General features: G+C 36.5%; 1 long non-coding RNA gene across 1 annotated transcript in view; it reads right to left on the bottom strand.

Annotated features, from left to right (window-relative positions):
* LOC127492838 (uncharacterized) overlaps positions 1-19,468 on the bottom strand; it is a 95,965-nt gene that overhangs the window by 60,240 nt on the left and 16,257 nt on the right. The window contains exons 3-6 of the long non-coding RNA XR_011382142.1: positions 6,620-12,117; positions 4,432-4,548; positions 2,244-2,374; positions 323-427 (exon numbers count right to left, since the gene is read on the bottom strand). This is a non-coding gene — a long non-coding RNA (uncharacterized lncRNA). The remainder of the gene's footprint in view (positions 1-322; positions 428-2,243; positions 2,375-4,431; positions 4,549-6,619; positions 12,118-19,468) is intronic.

Here is a 19,468-nt window from a genome sequence, read left to right on the forward strand (position 1 = left end):
CTTGACTTCGTATCTGATATAGTTTTATTTTACTCCCTTTTGGTCTGTGTAAGACACAATCCCTAGCCAAAATATTAACAATATGCTCCTTGTCCTTGAGGAAATTGTAATTATTACCATTAACCTGAGTCTTGATATCCCATACAAGTTAACTCTTCTAGTCCCATAAATTGGTGTATTTATTGATAACCAAGGGAAATTGCTATTAGTTTATCATAATCATTATTACAAAAGAAACATGGAGGGACAAAATGAGAGGACATTTACTATAATGTATAACTTGGAATTCCTGGCTTCATACCTCTGTGTAGATGGAACTTACCTGAAAATTCACTTCTGTTTTCATGTTCCAATATCTTACCAGTGGTTGATTTGGTAGAAGAGATGGAGAGGAGTTAAGTGTGCTGCCTCTTCTGTCTTTCAAGATCTGTTAGTTGCAGAGAGAATATGATTTGATCTGCTCTAAGTCATGCATTACATTAGTGACAAAGGCTGTACCCTTTGGATAATACTTATGTGGCTTTTAGTTTGAAAAAAAAAAAACAGTCATATTCTTCAATTTGTCACCTGAAACAGCTATATTTTTTTCCTATTCTCTGACTCCTATGTCTGTGACATAGGAAAAGGATGTTATGTGGGACCTTTTGTGAGTGACACAAAAGCTCAAAGGTCTTTGCTCTTTCTGTGTCAGATGTCTTTTGCCTTAGGCCTTACCTCCTTGGGTCTTTACTTAAATGTGATTTTTCAGTATAGCTTTCCTTAGCCACTCTACTAAAACTCAAAGTGCCAACCCATATTAGGCAATTTCTAGCACCATTCCCTGATTTATTTTTCCAATGCAATCATGTTGATCAAATATATATTTTTTTATCTTTATGTGATCTTTGTTTGTTTCCTTCACTGGAATTGAGTTCCTATGGGTGGAGATTTTCTTTATGTGACTGACTGCACATAGAGCAGTTCCTGGCATACAGTAGATACTCTGTGAACTTGGTATTATAGCTAACTTGTTAATGAAGCAAATCATTTAAAACAAAGCAGAAAATGTTGTCATGATGTACAGAAGTATATGCAATATATATGGAAGTGTGGTTTTGGAAAATATTCTGAAGAACTTGATATTTTAACATATAGCCTCCCAAAGAGTTTTAGGTTTCTTTATTGAAAGAAGAGATCAAGACACAAACAGATAGAAAACCCATCTGCTATTTTATTCCTCAATGCCTATGACACATAGGGATGTGTTATGCAAAAATCAGTAGGCCAGAAATCCGACTAGTTCTCACGTATGGGTATCAGGAACCAAAGCAGTTAGCAAGCACCTGTGGTCTTCCAGGATGTGCATTAGAAAGAAGCTGGATCAGATAGAAAGTGGGCACTCAAACACATGCATTTTTATTGGATATTGACATCCAAATTGCTTCTTAATCACTGCACCAAAAAAAATTTTTTTTAATTTCAGTTTTAGGGAACACCGCTGTGGCACAGCAGGTTAACGTCCTGGCCTGAAGTGCTGGCATCCCATATGAGCACCGGTTCAAGACTTGGCTGTTCCTCTTCCGATCCAGCTCTCTGCTATGGCCTGGGAAAGCAGTAGAAGATGGCCCAAGTCCTTGGACTCCTGCACCCACGTGGGAGACCTGGAAGAAGCTCCTGGCTCCTGGCTTTGTATGGGCACAGCTCCGGCCATTGCAGCCAATTGGGGAGTGAACCAGCGGATGGAAGACCTCTCTCTCTCTGCCTCTCTTTCTCTCTGTGTAACTCTGACTTTCAAATAAATAAATAAATTAAAAAAAATCAAAAATTTCCGTTTTAAGAGCATAATTGTACTTCCCACCCTTCGTCCTTCTTTTCTTATTTTTCTTTTAATTTTTACATTGACATACTTTCAATTCTCTTTATAGTCAGAGGCTTAATCCCCCACTCAATACAGAATTCAACAAGTAATAAGTAGAGAAACCATTATTTCTCAAGAGTACAGAGAAGTGCTATAAATAATAATTCTAAAAATTTCAACTTTGTTCAGATCCATTACAATTTTTGTACCCAGTATATTAGTTACCACAAATCAGGGAAAACACATATTTGTCTTTTGGAGACTGTCTTATTTCAGTAAGCAAAATGGTCTCTAGTTGCATACATTTTGATGTGAAAGACAGGATTTCATTCTTTTTTATGGCTGAATAGTATTCCATAGTGTCTCTGTATGTATAATATAATAATATACACACATATTTATTTACCATCATTTTTTTATCTGGTCATCAGCTGATGGACATCTGGGTTGATTCCATATGTTAGTTATTGGAGTACAGATAATGCTTTCATATGCTGATTTCATTTACTTTCAGTAAATTCCAGGAGTGTTATACAACTGTTGTGGAAGACAACACGGAGATTTCTCATTAATCTTAGATACAACTATGATATGACCCAGCCATAAAAAGGGTTTTTATTCCTATAGTAACCATTGAATAAAAACAAAATCAAATGACAAATAATAAAGCAATAATTACATAAACCATTAATATAAAACTACAAACCTGTAAGGCATGTAACAATCTCAAAATACACAAATCAAAGCTTTTTTCATTGCTTGAAAAGCATCCATGTTCATAGTAGAACACTTTATTATCTGGGTAAAAAAGTATCCAGCTCAAGATAGAATTGATAGGGACCAGCATTGTGGTACAATGTATTAAATTGACAGCATCATATATAGGAGTGCCAGTTCAAGTCTCCGCTGCCCCATTTTAATACAACACCTGTCTCCTGCTTTCAGCCTGGACCAGCACCGGCTATTGCAGCCATGTGGGGAGTGAACCAGACCTCTTTGTCTCCCTATCTCTCCGTCTCTTTCTCTGTCACTCTGCTTTTCAAATAAATAAAACAAATGCCGTTTTTCAAAAAGAATTGGTAGTATACAAGGGATATCTGGGAAAACACATTAAAAGTTTAATTAAGTGGGTAAAAGAGTATAAGCAAATTGTTCACCCAACAAAGACAATTGTACTATTTATAATTACCTTTTTTACTCATGAAATGCGTGAAAGTCTCTTTTAATGACAAAAATACCATGTAACAATTCTGTACGGATATAACAAATAGAATAAATAATATTTCTATAAATCAGAAACTTTTTTCAAACCCTGCATCATTATACTTCCTCAATCATCTATCTATAGAATAGATTTTATGTAAATTCCACATAGGCTTACTGAAATCATAGGTAAAAAATGCTTTTCTACACTTTGAAGATATATTAAATTACATGATTAAATGTATGTCATCTATCATTGTTTTATTTTATGGATTACATCAGTACAATAAAAATAGAGACCCCATTCAAATAAGGCTTCTCTATTGCAGAGATTGGAGATGAGAAAAAATACATATTTAGTCTCCTTTCTTGAAATAAGGTTCTATCAATATATTCTGTGGATAAAATAATTTTTATATCACTTAAGATCAAGTATATTCTTCAACTTAAAGTTCATCTTAGAAAAATGCTAAATCTCAGTATTATTTCAGATTTGTTTCAAAGACTTAGTAAGAACAACAGGTCACATTGACTTTATATTTCATAGATTCCTATTACATTTGGTAAGTAAAATTTGGCATAATGTTCCTTTGATCATATGAAGAAATGAAGGCTGAATTGTTTACTGTTTAATTATTTATCCTGTGGATTTATTTTAAATTTTTATCTTAAATTTTTTAATGTAAAGGCAAAGAGACAGAAACAAACTTTTTAACCATTGGTTCACTTCTAATCAGTTTCCTAATTTCTCACCAAACACCTGTTTCTGCCCTTGGCTTTAGACCTGCTACTGAGGCAACTCAATTAAATAAAAAGCATCCTTAATTCTGGAGCTTACTAGAAGATGTGAATTACTCCAAATACACCTTGAATATACATTGTTTATTTTGATGTGATTTTAGATTTTCTAAATTTACATGTCTTTCAGCTCTTCAAATATTATACAAAATAAGACATTCAGAATGAAGGATTTTAGAGAATTAGAATTATTAATGTTGCAATTTCAACAGAAAGTGCTAGGAAGTTATAAAAGTTAATCACAGGAGCACAGACCAGTCATTATTAGTAGGAGATACAGTTTCTGTGCAAGCAAGACTCCCATAAATCAGTGTGTAACATCACTTGTCTTTATTTTTGAAACTTCCCCCTTCCAAGCAGGTTCCCTGACACCACAAATGCTTGATCTGGGAGTCTTTGGGTAGGAAAGTCAAGTCAATAAAATTGATAATTTTCACCATACAATCTTTCAAACCGTAAGGAGAGGGAGATGATTTTGCTTTATTTTTGGTTCCATCTGTGTGAATACCCAATTTCCCTGCTCTGCTTTTCCCAGCAGAGATATCTCACAGCACCATCAGACTCTGCAAGGTTGGAAACTTCAATAGACTTACAAAAATGAGAGAAAGAAAACAATCCACAAGACAACAGACTTCTTTTATTGCTTTCTGCTTCCAGCTGCACAGATTCATGTTGAAAACTGTCATTCAAGAACTTTTGAAGTACAGTGCCTGCATGATTTCAAGACAAATTGTATATATAATTGATCAAATAAATATATGTATTATTTATTTATATGTAAAGAAATATTGGACTTAAGGATTTATTTTTTAAAGATATATTTATTATTATTTTTATTTGAAAGTCAGAGTTATACAGAGAGAGATTGAGAGGCAGAGAGAAAGAGAGGTCTTCCATCCACTGGTTCACTCCCCGATTGGCCACACTGGCCAGAGCTTCGCAGATTGGAAGACAGGAGCCTGGAACTTTTTCCCAGTCTCCCACACAGGTGCAGGGGCCCAAGGGCCTGTGCCATCTTCCACTGCTTTCCCAGGCTATAGCAGAGAGCTGGATGGGAAGAGGAGCAGCAGGGACTCGAACAGGCACCCATATGGGATGCCAGTACCGCAGGCAGAGGCTTAGTCCACTATGCCACAGCACTGACCCCAAGAATTTATTTTATCACAAGCATTTAATTTAGAAACACTAACAAACACAGTAACAAGTACGTTAATTGTACTTTTGCTAAATCTTTAACAATCTGTAATAATATGCCTTACATTGATAAGCATAATTTGGCTATTCTTAAGGTTAACAGTTCAAAAATTATGTATTGAGGTTAAATAACTGTTTTAAATTTTTTTTTTTTTTGGTATTCTTTCTTTTCTGTTCAGGTTTGAAGTGAACTAATAAACCTCGAGCCTAAGTCCCAGTGTTGGTAGTCGCTGAATTTGATCATGCAATAAATAAATAAATAAAAAGTTTCCTTTCATAGAGGGAACAATTATTTGCCAGCAACAGAAACGTGCTAAATGATTCCCCCCCAATTAAAATTTCTGCCAGAATATATAATACTTAACATGAGTTAATTTGGACATAGCGACACAAAATCTATCAGGGCAAAAGTTGTTCCTACTTCAGGCATTGCACCATAATAATGTTCATTATACTATAATAATGTTGGGTGTGAATAGCGCACTGTGATTTTGCCTCATTCATACTGTGCTACAAGGACGAAAATAAGATATATGTATGTGTGTTTATGTATATATACATACATGCATGCATATATATTTATATATATATAAACACACATATATTCATCAGCGTGTTAAATAGCTTCAGTTTTAACAAAGATGGCTCAAAAAGTAGAGTCCATTTTCACCAGATCCTAGGGGAGAGATGTCAAGGAAAATATAATAGAGAGAGAGAGCTAGATCTACTAAGAAGTGACAGCAGTGGGGTTTATAACTGAACATTGGATTTTACTGTCAGTGGTGTCACAAAATTTGTGCAATAACCCAGAGAGGAATATTTGGTGTAGGAAGAGATGAAGCCCAAGATTAGAGTTTTGGAGAAATCCCACATTTACAGACACATATAGAAATGAAAACTGAGAACAAATTATTAAAAACTTAGAAAAAAAAAAACAGAATGTGAGATTGGAAAATTCAAAGGAACAGAGAGCTTCCACTAGGTAATACAGTTCTAATGAATAAATAAATTTGGTGATTTAAAGTAGATTTGCATACTTTATATTTGGTAATTAGAAATAATATTTTGTAATGAGAAATAATATTTGGCACAACACTCACAATGTGGCAAGGTTACAGGTGAACAAAGAGAGTAAAGGGACTCTTGCCCAAAGATCATAATTTTCTTCAACTGTGACCAGCATATTTTGCTGAGATTGAAGAAGAAGCTGGAGAGGGAGGAAGATCTTTACACCGGTTGGGTTAGCCACTGAGGATCATGAGCAACAGACTTCTCAAAGTGATCGGACTGGAATCATTGCACACGTTTGGAAACTACCTTGTCTCATATAAGGTTGCTTGTCTTTACACTTCTCTTTCCCATTGCTTCTTACATCTGTAACGCAGTTTCAGTTATTTCCAACTACTGAATCTCTCTTATAGCTGTTTAGCTGACTTCCTTCAAAGAACCTTTCTGATTCCATCTCAATGAGAATAGATATAAGCTTCTTTTGAACTATAATAACCAGAATTTCTATGTGGGTTTTGGTGTTGTGTTTACCCTCAGAAAATTGCAAGTAACAAAGTGGAAATAGAAATGGTTTCTTACTTTCCTGTGCAGTGGAAGTGACTAAGGCTTGTTTGAAGAAACCACAGCCTTATATCCCTTGGGGAAGAGAAAAAAACACAAGGATGTAATTCTTGAATTTTAAAAAATCTGTCATTGCTCACGGATCACCACACACATCACCATTACTACAATACAGAAGCAAAAGAAATTAGCAAATGGTATATTCTCTAGTTCTAAAGGTAAAGAGGGAATATGTGAAATAAATGTAATTAGGAGGGGGAAAGAAATGAGAGTATTCAAAAGCACCAGGCACTTTCTCACCTAATTTTCAAAACTTTCCTACAGGTTCTGCTATTATATTCGTAACTAGAATTTTGAACTCAAAATTTAGGGACATGTTCTGAAAAACTGAAGTATGTATATATTATTCATATATTTACAAAATTTTATAGTACTTATACACATATTGCATAAAACTTAACACATTCAGAATAGATTGATACAAGCACAATTATATAACTTCTATAGTTTATTTAATTACTAATTTTCCAGAATAGAATATTAATCCAATAAATACTCCTTTATGAATCATGAAAACTAGAGTGGAGTTGATGGAAAGAGAACCAAATGGCTTTTGGTTGGATGACTCAATATATATAAAAAGCCGAAGGCTTAAAACATTTATTTAGTACTACATTCAATGTTATAGAACAGGTGCAGGGGTCTCAGGAATAGAGATATGTAACACTGTTGATTAAGGTGCCTTTTTAATAGACACTGCTTCCTTTACCTTTTATAAAACCGTAAATAAAAGTCCCTAATATCAAGCTCTAGCATTGTTCAATATTATGGAAACTTAGACACGACAGGGCACTAAAGACAAATTTATTCTTCATAAGAAACACCTCCATGGCAGCAGAGGGGGATGCTGCATGGAGGCAAGGTGACTATTTGGAAAGAGGAGTGACCACTTGAGTCCCAGGAGACCACAGTGCAACAGCTGAGGCCCTTGGCCTCACTGACAGACATGTGTGGGCAACAGGTACTGAACAAAGGAATATGTGCTCCCTTTTCTAAATGCAATGTGATTCATAAAAAGAGAAAATGCAGACTTTAGTGTTTACAAGAACAGAAGAATGATAAAAGCAGGGCTGTAGTGGTTGCATTAAATTTTAGTGCTGTTGTAAAGTATTGCCACAAAGTTAGTGTCTTAAAACAACATATATTTATTATCCTAGAGTTCTTAGAGTCAGAAGTCTGCACAGGTCACAATGACTAAAATAAAGGACTTAGCATGGCTGTGTTCCTTTCTCTAGGCTCAAGGTAAGCCTCTTTACTCTTCTAGAGGCTGACTGCACTCCTTGATTCATGGACCACTTCTTCCTTCTCCAAAGCCAATACTACAGCAGTGCTCTGACTATATGACACTGTGATATGTCTTTCTAAGGACAGATCTGGGAAAGGCTCTCTGCCAGAATAAATTTTGATGGCAGTGGGCCCACTTGAAAAATCTAGAGCAATCTCCTATCTCAAGGTCCACATCTCACAGTTCATTTTGTCAAATAAGGTAACAGTCATGGGTTCCTGGCTTTAGGATACGGACACTTTCTGGGACCATTACTTTGTCCAAATCATGTGATATAAAGTGGAGGGTTGGATGGAAAAGCCAACATTATAAATTGTAAAATCAAGGTTCAGATTTATTGATATTAACTTTTAAATGTCATATAATAAAATTTTTTTAATCAAAATACAGTCTGTGGCTGTTGCTGTGGTATAGTTGGTAAAGTTGCTGCCTACAGTGCCAGCATCCCACATGGGTTCAGATTTGAGTCCTGGCTGATCCACTTCAAATCCAGCTCTCTGCTATGGCCTGGGAAAGCTATGGAAAATGACCCAAGTCCTTGGGCCCCTGCACCCACGTGAGAGACCTGGAAGAAGCTTCTGGCTCCTGGCTTCGAATCAGTGCAGCTCCAGCAGATGAGGCCATCTGGGGAGTGAACCAGTGGATGGAAGACTTCTCTCTTTCTCTCCCTCAACCTCTGCTCTCTCTGTAACTCTGCCTTTCAAATAACTAAAATCTTTAAAAGAATGCTCATTGCACTACCATTTCCTGGTTTGCTCCCCAGGTGTCCACCAAGACCACTGGTTGGTGTCAAAGCCGGAACACCCAGAACTCACCAAGGTTTCCCATATGGGTGGCAGAAACTTGATAATTTCAGCTGTCTCTGCTGCCTCTCAGGTCCACCATGAGCTGTGAGTGCATTAACTGACATTTTAACTGATAGATTAATTTAAAATATAGTATAAAATGCTTAGGAATAAATTTAACCAAGGCAATAAAAAGTTACATTGAGCACTAGTACACATTGATGAAAGAAATCTAACTAGACACAAATAAAGGGGAAGATACCCCATGTTCATAGATTGAAGATGTTAATATTATCAAAATATATGAGCTACTAAAGTGCTTGTCTGTCGCTCCCCGTCTTCATGGAGGAACGACACAGGACCCTGCGCTGTTCTTTTGTCTGCTCGGCCCTCCCCGGGTTTGCTGCTGGTTCTTCCCGGGTTGGCTACCATCCCTTCCACCTCCGTGGAAGGGCGGTTCCCCCTGCCACATTCCCCACTTCCGCGGGGGAGCGGCACACCGCCGGCCGGCTCTCTCGGGGGCTGCACAGGTGTTCCTTCAGATGTTCCTGGTGCATGTTGTCTCTCTCCTCCTTTATAGTCCTCTTCCACCAGTCCCAACTCTGCTACCCACACGCCGAGTACGCTGCTCTCCTCCAATCAGGAGCAAGTCCTACAGTTTATTGGTTGAACTGGAGGCAGCTGTGTAGAAGCTGTTTCCCCTCTCAGCACCATATTGTGGGAAAGCAGATGCATAGAATAAGTCTTAATTCCAGTAACTTAGTCTAGTCCGAGTTGCTCCCCACAGTCTCCATCAGAATTCCAATTTCTTCCAAAAAATATAAAAAATTTAAGTTCATACAAAACCCACCAAAAAATGCCAAATAGCTATCTTGATTAAAAAGGTCAAAGCCAAGTTATACTTTAGATTGCACCATTACCAATGTTAAAAGAACACTTTGTCAGGGCCGGCGCTGTGTCAGTGCAGGTAAAGCCGCTGCCTGCAGTGCTGGTATCCCATATGGGTGCCAGTGTGAATCCCGGCTGCTCCATTTCTGAAATGGCTCTCTGCTATGGCCTGGGAAAGCAGTGGAAGATGGTCCAAGAATATTTAATGATGATATATATACAAAATGGAAATTATATTCAATCAAATTATAAAGGAAGCCCTATTATTTGTGATAGCACGAATAAATCGGGAGGAAGTTATTGTAAGGCCACCATTACACACACCAAACACTGGAGTTAAAGGAAAGATTAAATGTTGTTGGGTGGGGGAAGCCCAACAGGCCGGGGAGGAGAGGGTGAGAGAGAGTAAGTGAGGGAGGGATCAGGAGAGAGAGCCAATGTACTGGAAAGTCCTGTGTGGGGGTCAGGGAAGTAGGAGTAGGAGTAGCGAATCCTGTTAGCGTGGAGGTGGAGCTGACACCTGAAGTTGCGTCATGGGGCTTAAGATCAAAGCCTATTATGCAAGGTGGCCTCTGGGGTCAGAGCCTAAGATGGCGTCTGGGGCATTTATGGTGCCTCAGATAAGATGGCACCATTTTACTAACAGTTACACTAAATAAACAATGTAGGCACAGAAAGAAAAATTCTGCATGTTGTCATACATATGTGAAATCAAAGAAAAATAAATAAATATATAACAGAAGGGGACAGAAGAAAGAGATTAGGGTTGGAAATAGAGGGATGTTAGTCAAGTAGTACAAAATTTCACTCAGACAAGAGGAATAAACTCTGAAGATTATACGAGCATGGTGACTATAGTTAATAATTTGACATTATCTATTTGATAATTACTTTGGGACTAGATCTTGAATGTTCGCACTACAAAAACTGTAAGTATGTGTGGTGACAGGCCATGTAACTTGATTCAATCATTCAAAAATGCATACCTATATCAAAGTGTCACGTAATATCATATATATACATATAGTGTATTTGTAAATCAAAACTTAATAAAGGCAAAATTAAACACAGATGTATAAAATTAGCAAATATATTGGAGAGGTAAATAAGAAACAGTAATTTGTTATTAGGAAGAGCTTGATATTTGAACACACATTATCGGGGTAAAGTAAAACAGAATTGAAATGCATCATTGCTCTCTGAGCTCCTAACATATTGAGACTCACTGTATTATACTAGCATGTTTTTCAAATTTCATTTTGGTAAATATTCTTTGTCACTTCCTATGAAAATAATAGTAGTTTATTTTATGCAGGAGAGAAGTTCCTTTTATGTTGCACCTGAATTGTGCTTGTGAAAAAGAATGATAAAATTTCCATAGGTATCCAGATCCTTTCTTTTCAATGAATTGTGTTATAAAAGTGGGCTTTTGAACCAAAGAGAATCAGATATGTCTATCATAGATATAATTCTATTCTTAAAGCCTTTTAACCATAAGTGGTTACAACTTTTTGAATAAATATTAGCATGCTGAGAATAAAGTATTTTCCCCAATGTTTATTTCTGCCCTAAATTATTCAAAAATAGAATTCATTCACTTTCGACAAAAGCAGAAGCCCATCACTGCTAGGAAGCTTCCCTTCTCAGGTCTCTACTTTTGAAGGCAGTCTCAGGGAGCACTAGCTGTTCTAACTTTCATGAAAGCTGGCTCCCACCAGAGGACACTTGCAACTTTCTTGAAAGGGTAAAGCATTTTTGACAACCTTCTTTCTCACTATACCTCATACCTTGGACTCAACTTTTTCATAAACTTGTGATACAGCCATCCCTGGCCATCTTGTTTATCCTCTGTAATGTATTCTTTTGGTTCCTCTTTGTTTTCAAAATCAAGCTCACTAAAAGTGTTGCGCATTTTCCACTATGCTTTTTTCTAGATACTTCTCTCTTTCTTGGTTTTCCTCTTAAAGTTGTATCTTCTTCCTTTCTGCATTATAAATGTTGCTGTTTCCAGATCTGTGTTGGTCTCTCCATTTCTCTGTGCTACTGGATGTGAATGCTACATCTCAGAGGGTAGTAATGTAGGATCTACGAAAGATGGTCCTGAATGCATGTTGAGTTCTGCCACTATATACGTGACCTTGAAATTTTGTGGGCAACCTGAGGAAACAACCCTTGTCCATCTGAGAGCTCATATGTTAGATGGGATAATAGAGTTCAGATTATTTGGAAGATAAATAGAATAAAACAGACTAATGTGTGTAAAATAATTAGCAAAGCACAGCACCCAGATAATAAATGCTAATTACCATCATAACTAGTCATTTTCTATGCCAAAATCTGACTTTCAACACACACGTTTGTCAGCTATAGTCTGATATCTCATAGAATCTTTAACCCAACAAGTTAAAAGACAAATTCATAATATTTCTCCATCTCTTGTTTCTGCAGCCACCCTTCCTTCTTCGCTGATATTGTCTGTTCCTTAAAGACTCTTCTTCCTGAGGTGTAAAAGTGAACGAGAAAATAATCAAGCTCAGTTTTCATTATCATTTTTTCTTTAATTCAATACATGTAAGCACAGCTGTGATAAGACATTTCATTTAACAGAATAATCTTGTTTCATTTCCACTTTAAGTTAAATAACTTAAGCAAAAGACATTAAAAATATATCAAGTCACTGAACTAACATGTCTTAAAATGCCCACATTAAAGTATACCAACCACAATCTTTATTGAAGAATGAATTTTCACATCTAAATGTTCAAACATTCTTTATGCTAAGCAAGTGTGTCAAATTGTTTCTGAAATATGGATCCTTCATTTATTTCTATATATTAGAAACAATTAGTGTTGCATCTTGAGGAAGAATACACTTATGTACAATTATCATTCTTTCTATAGATATTTATACATGCATGTGTGTGTGTGTGTAAGTGTGCATGCGTGCACTGAGAATACTCATGTGTATCTGGATAATTACATCTATATCTTAAAATAAGAAGAGACCCAATTTTGGAGAGTAATTAGAAATGTCATTCACAATCTTGTCACTGGGTACACATAATTTAAACATAACAATGTCTCCATAATATATAACTTTTTACTGAAAAATTTGTCTGAAATTTCTAATTCTATTCTGTAAAATCCTTTTATTCTTAATGAGAGATCAAATTAATTGCTGCTGGACTCATGATTGCCCATATACAGATGACTGTGTTCAGCAAATATTTCTTGATCCAGATTAGGATAAACTATAAACTAAAGTCAATCCATGGCTATAGTTATATATATTCCATCCATAAGAGTATGAGAATATACATATGATTTCTATCATAGTATTGCATCCAGAGGTACCAGAAACACAGAAAATTAGGCCAATTTCCCAGAAATTATAATTTTTGTGTGTATGTCTGGTCTCCAAGATGCTTATGATGAGGGAAATTTGGATTAAAAAAATTTAATATTTATGTTTTCTTTCTTAATTGGTAAGAAAGATTACCTGTATTCATTATGCATAACATGATATCTTGATATTTATTTGTACATATAGCAAAGAATATGGTATTCAGAGATGTTTATTTTGGAGCAATGAATTTGAAATTCATGTATATGATTTTTCTTCATGAAGTTCATTCAATATGCATATGGGAAAATTTATGTGTGGATTTAAAATATTTTTACCCAAGTAAATATATCTTTCAATCCCATTTTTCATGGATATTTTAAGTATATTATTTTGTATGTTTGTGTTTATGTATATGTGCAAATATATATATATATATACATTTATATAGGCCCACACATGGCTAAATTATTATACTTATCATCTACACTACCTCCCTTTCTTATTGAGTTTTGAGCAGTAGCAGCAACCTAAGACAAATTATCTAATTTGTAAATAGGAAAAATAATTTCTAACTTCTAAATATTCATAGGATATTAATCATTTTCCTTAAATATAGGTCTCTATAAAGGTGTAAGTCCCAGGTAATCAACCAACTGTGGGCCTGTAGAAGTCAATTGAAGTTCTGCTGCCATTCTTCATGGTCCCTTGTTATTATTTATTGATAAATGAGATACCTGAATTTAATTTTTAAATACATTGGATGGAAGTTCTTCAGCCATACATAACCCACTGGTAAGTACTGTGAACTGTGTCTGGGGATCCATATATTCCTAAGAAGTTGTATGAGAAATCACAACTATTAGTTTTTTATGTATTTTTATGAGTAATGAGCCATTCTAACTGGAGTGAGGTGAAACCACATTGTGGTTTGATTTGAATTTCCCTGATGGCTAGTGATCCTGAAAATTTTTTCAAGTGTCTGTTGGCCATTTGAATTTCCTCTCTTGAAAAATGTCTTTTCAAATCTGTTGCTCATTTCTTAACTAACTGTATTTTTTGTTTTGTTGTTGTGAATTTATTGAGCTCTTTATTGATTCTGGATGTAAGCTCTTTATCAGTTGTGAATTTTGGCCCTTGCAACATCTTTGGCTAAATGCTACACTGTGGGAAGAGGTATAGTCAACAAAGTCTCCATTAAAAAATGATATCTCTTAGAGTGGACATTTTGCCTAGCAGATTAGCCACCACAGGCGGTACGTGTACCTCAAATTAGAGTGCCTTCTTTTGAGTCCCAGCTCTGCTTTTTATTCCATTTTTATGCTAATGCATATCCTGGGTGGAAGTAGATGATGGCACAATATTTGTGTCCTTGTCACCTATGTAGAAGATCTTCATTAAGTGCCTAGCTCCTGGATTAGGCTTGGTCCACCTCAGGCTATTGTAGTCATTAGGGAACAGAACCAGTGAATGGAAGATCTATGTCTTTCTCACTCTCTATGTCTTTGTGCTTTCAAATAAATAAAACAAACAAGTAAAAAAAATTAAAATTAAGCAGTATCTATTTTTTAAAACATCTATCTATCTATTATCTATCTATCCATCTATCTATCTATCTATTAATTATTTGAAGAGGGACAGAGAGGGAGAGACAGAGCAAAAGAAAGACTTTGCATCCACTTGTTCACTCCTCTAATGATGACAACAACCAAAGTTACATGAGGTGTAAGCCAGGATCCAGGAACTTTTTCCAGGTATTCTACTTGGGTTGCAGGGTCCCAAATTCTTAGGCTATTTTCTGTTGCCTTCCCAGGCACATTACAAGGAACTTGGATCAGAATTGGAGCAACTGGTTTCAGGCTTGCAGTCTGATATGGGATGCCAATTTTGCAAGTAGCAGCTTAACCCCACTGTCTTTCTTGTTACACCCTAATTCATTTTCCTGATTTTTTATCTATAACTTTTATTACCATGTGATACATGATATGTTTATAATTTTAAAACATGCATTGTCTGTATTGAGTTGTAATATATTCTTGAGAATTCTTTTGACTATTTATTTATTTATATTGGAGATGAAGAGAAACAAGGATAAAGATCTCCCATCCATTGGTTCACTCCTTAGATGATGGTAACATCTGTGGCTGTGCCAGATGATAATGAGGAGCTGAGAATTCAATCAGATCTTCCATATGAATGGCAGGGATCCAACTCCTTGAGCTATCATCTGCTACTTCCTAGGGAGCACATTAGCAAGAAGTTGGAACTGGGTGCTGAAATGGCACCCTTATGTACGTACTCTGATGTTAGAAGTGAATGTTCCAAGCAGTGTCTTAACTGTTAGGCCAGACAATGACTCTTCCTAAGAATATTGTTTTGATTTTTCATTACTTTTTAAATTTATTTATTTGATTATTATCATTTTATTTGAAAGTAAGAAGGAAAGAGAGATAGACAAACAGATCTTCCATCCTCTGGTTTACTTCCCAAATGCACTCAACAGCCAGGGCTATGCCAGGTAGAAGCCAGGAGCCTAGAACTCAATCCAAGTCTACTGCATGGATGGTAGGGACCAATGTACTTGAGCCATCATGTGATGCCACCCAAAAACTTTTAGAATAGTGCTTGTTTTTAGTATTAATTGAATAAATGAATAAGAGAGCCCAATATCTAGAGTCAGGCTTAGCTTCTAAGAGAGCTGATGACTGAAATTCATTTTGAGATAGTTTACGAATCTGATGAAGAGACACAATCATTCTAGATGAGATATATGCTTTCCTCAGAAATATAACAAGCAATTTTTATAAGTCTTATTTTTAGTTCTCAGGGACTCAGGGGTACTTGTTTTCTCTCTAGTCTTGAGAGCTTTTTTACCCCAAATAATTTGGATAATACTGTCTGGGAAAACCTTACACTTATTTTTGATAAAATTTTCTATCCTTATTGATAATAAAATCAATAAAGAACAGCAGAGCATCATACATTGTTTGTCAATTACTACCTGTAAATATAGTATAAATGTAATGAGTAAGTTCAGCATTTGAATTAGGTTGAGGCCACCTGTTAAAATCCTACCATATTGAATTATGATATTATGTCAGATAATTTAAGTATCCAGGTGGCCAAACAGTAAATCAAAATTGCCAGTCTTGAAAGGAAAAAGTAAATTGCTGTTGATATCCAGCATTAACTGTGACTTATAAGATAATATAAGCCAAATCTGTGCCTGCATAGTACTTATGGGTAATTAAAATCATCTTCCAGTGGAGAAATATGGTCAGTAACAGCAGTCATCTAACTGTTGGAACATTTACAAAGCCTATAAATAATTCTATTTACATTCTATAACTGACTTCTAGAAACCATGTGACTTTTCTGCCAGCCAAATTAAAATTGTAATTGGGATGATGTTAATATTGGACATAACCTACTTCTCTGATTTCCATATTTGTTGTCAAACTTTACCTATATCCCTAAAACATACAAACTGTGTATAATTTAAACTTTTGGATTTTATAGTAGCAGGAAGACTTTGGGGGCACCCAATTAACATGCACAGTGAAGAAGTTCTACAATGCTACTGTTAGTCCTTTCAAGCAAAGTTCCACTCCATAGAACAACACACACACACACAAAGAAAAAAAGTTGAATCCCCAAAACAATTGAAAGATTTGGGAAAGTTCCAATAGGAAATAATCTCTGTTCTTAGTGTCCAGCCTAAACACTTAGTATAATTGTGTAGGTTTGCCGGCGCCGCGGCTCACTAGGCTAATCCTTCGCCTTGCAGCACCAGCACACGGGGTTCTAGTCCCGGTCGGGGCACCGGATTCTGTCCTGGTTGCCCCCCTCTTCCAGGCCAGCTCTCTGCTGTGGCCAGGGAGTGCAATGGAGGATGACCCAAGTGCTTGGGCCCTGCACCCCATGGGAGACCAGGAGAAGTACCTGGCTCCTGCCTTCGGATCAGCGTGGTGTGCTGGCCGCGCCAGCCATTGGAGGGTGAACCAACGGCAAAGGAAGACCTTTCTCTCTGTCTCTCTCTCTCTCACACTGTCCACTCTGCCTGTCAAAAAAAAATATGATTGTGTAGTTTCAAATTTGTTCTCTTCAATATACCTAACAAGTAATATAATGTATTTCCAAAGGACTCCCAATTTTTTTTGGTGTCAATATCTCTCAGGAACCTCAAGGCTTGGGCATAGAGCTTTGATTTCTGTGGAAGGGTTTTAAGAGCAATTTATCTGCAGGAATAGACAAAAGGGTAAATCAAATGAGGAGAAATTCCATTTGGTTGTTTTCGATGCTGATGTTCTTGTTATGAGTAGGATTTCTGGGGCAGGGATGGAGGTTGCAGTTTTTGCTCTTGGTGTTGTAGGCAGAGAATGTCTTTTGTATTAGTTTCCTAGGACTGTTCTGACAAAACACTGGAAACTTCATGTATTAAAATATTTATTGTCTCACAGCTGTGAACACTAGAATTCTAAAATCAAGGCTTTGAGAGGCCATGCTCACTCTGCATCTTGTAGGGGATCTGTCCTTGCCTCTACCTGGCTTCCGGTTTGCTAGGAATCTTCCGTTTTCCATGGCTGCTGGATCACTCTAATCCTCAGTCTCCACATGGACACTGTCCTCTTATGGCATTCTCCTTAAAAGAACACCAGTCTTACACAGTTAGGGGCCCATCTTATGCCTATATGATGTCATCATAATTTAACTGACAGCCTCTGCAAAGACTCTTTCCCTAACTTCTCATTTTTAGGGATAGAGGGTTGAGACATTAACATATCTATTCTTAGAGCAACACAGTTCAACCAAGAGCAATCTTTTTACTTTTTTTCTTCAATTCTTACATGCATAAATTATTTCCAGTATTAATGTCTCTGGAGACTTTTGCAGCATCTTCAGTATCTTTCTTATTCAGTAGTTCAGAAATCATTACTAAATATCATTTATCTGACTCATGATTAAAGTACTGCTGGACCCTGTCACCACAAGTAACATTATCAATTACTAAAACATATGCATAATAGCTTTTAGTAACCACAATAACAAACTAAGGAAGCACACTTGACTTCAAAGACACTCTTCAGGGAACAGACTGTAACTAGCTAAACAGAAATAGGGTGTTAAATTTAGCTATGCTTGCAAAGAAACATTCCAGAAAATAAAGAAGCAATTATCGGTGAGCTAAGTTCCAGGCTTCTTTTGCTCACCATTTTTGTATTTATATAATGAATGAACAACATTGTCAAGAGCATTTTAAAGTGCCCTAGGATAGAATGGGAATCCAGCCAGAAAATTCTGCAAATGCAATTCTGAAGGGAATAACAAGGAAATGTAGAGTGGGAGTTGTATTTTCTATTGCTTTTGAACAGTTTCAGAATTCTTTTACAAATCACTGTCTGGGGCAATGAGACCCAGATGCCAGATTTTCTCTTGAAAAGAATGTAAACTTCTGAGGCTAGAGGTAGAGGATGACCCCAGTGGCTAGTATAAAATACACACTAAAAACAATAAATTTTAGCTGTCCCCAATTGCATAACCCTCAGAAGAATTACCCTGGCACTGAACCAACCAGCACCATGCTCATGTCAAAGACATTACTTATTTTCCAAATATATGAACCTAATTATGACAATAATATAACCACCACAGACCTTTTAGTAAATTTTTCTAGTGGTTGGTACTAAGTACATTCTTTGAGAAAAAATATATATGTAATCTTATAATAGAAAATAGAGCATACTAGAACTTGTGTTGGTGATGACACACATGATAGAGGAAGTTCTAAAATGCCCAGAAACCAGAAAACTGCTGACAGGGAAAATGGAAAATGAGAAAAAAGAGTAGATAAGTACATTTTTTGAATCAAGGTAGAATGACCCACTGGTGCAAACATCAGTAGATTGCATTTGGCACATGGCCATTCACTGTCATTAAAGTAGGGTGCATGGACAAGAATTAGAGAGAGGAATCTGCATTAGAACCTCACACCTACTCTCAGGTGAAACATTTTTAAAAACATTTATTTATTTATTTTGAAAGGCGGACTTTAGAGAGAGGGAGAGACAGAGAGATATCTTCCATCCACTAGTTCACTCCCCAAGTGGCCGCAAAAGTTGGGACTGGACCAGGCTGAAGCCAGGAGCTTGGAATTCCACCCAGGTCACCCATGTGCATGAATGGGTCCAAGTGCTTGAGCCATCATCTGCTGCCTTCCCATGCACATTAGCAGAGAAATGGGTAGGAAGTGGTGCAGTCGAGACTTGAACTGTCACTCACACAGGATGCCAGCATCTCAGGCAGAGGCTTACCCTACTACACCACAATGCTAGCTCACCTGGTGAAACTTTATGATAATAGTTGATAGCATATGTTCCTCCGTGCCATGTACCCTGATCCTTCTAATATTTTATTAGAAAACAATATATCTTTGAAGCATAATATTGTGCCCAGAAAAACCCTGCATTCTAGAGAAAAAGAAGCTGGAGATGTAGGCTCTGAATATA

This window comes from Oryctolagus cuniculus, chromosome 14, assembly GCF_964237555.1.
Source record: "Oryctolagus cuniculus chromosome 14, mOryCun1.1, whole genome shotgun sequence".
Taxonomy (NCBI): Eukaryota; Metazoa; Chordata; class Mammalia; order Lagomorpha; family Leporidae; genus Oryctolagus; species Oryctolagus cuniculus.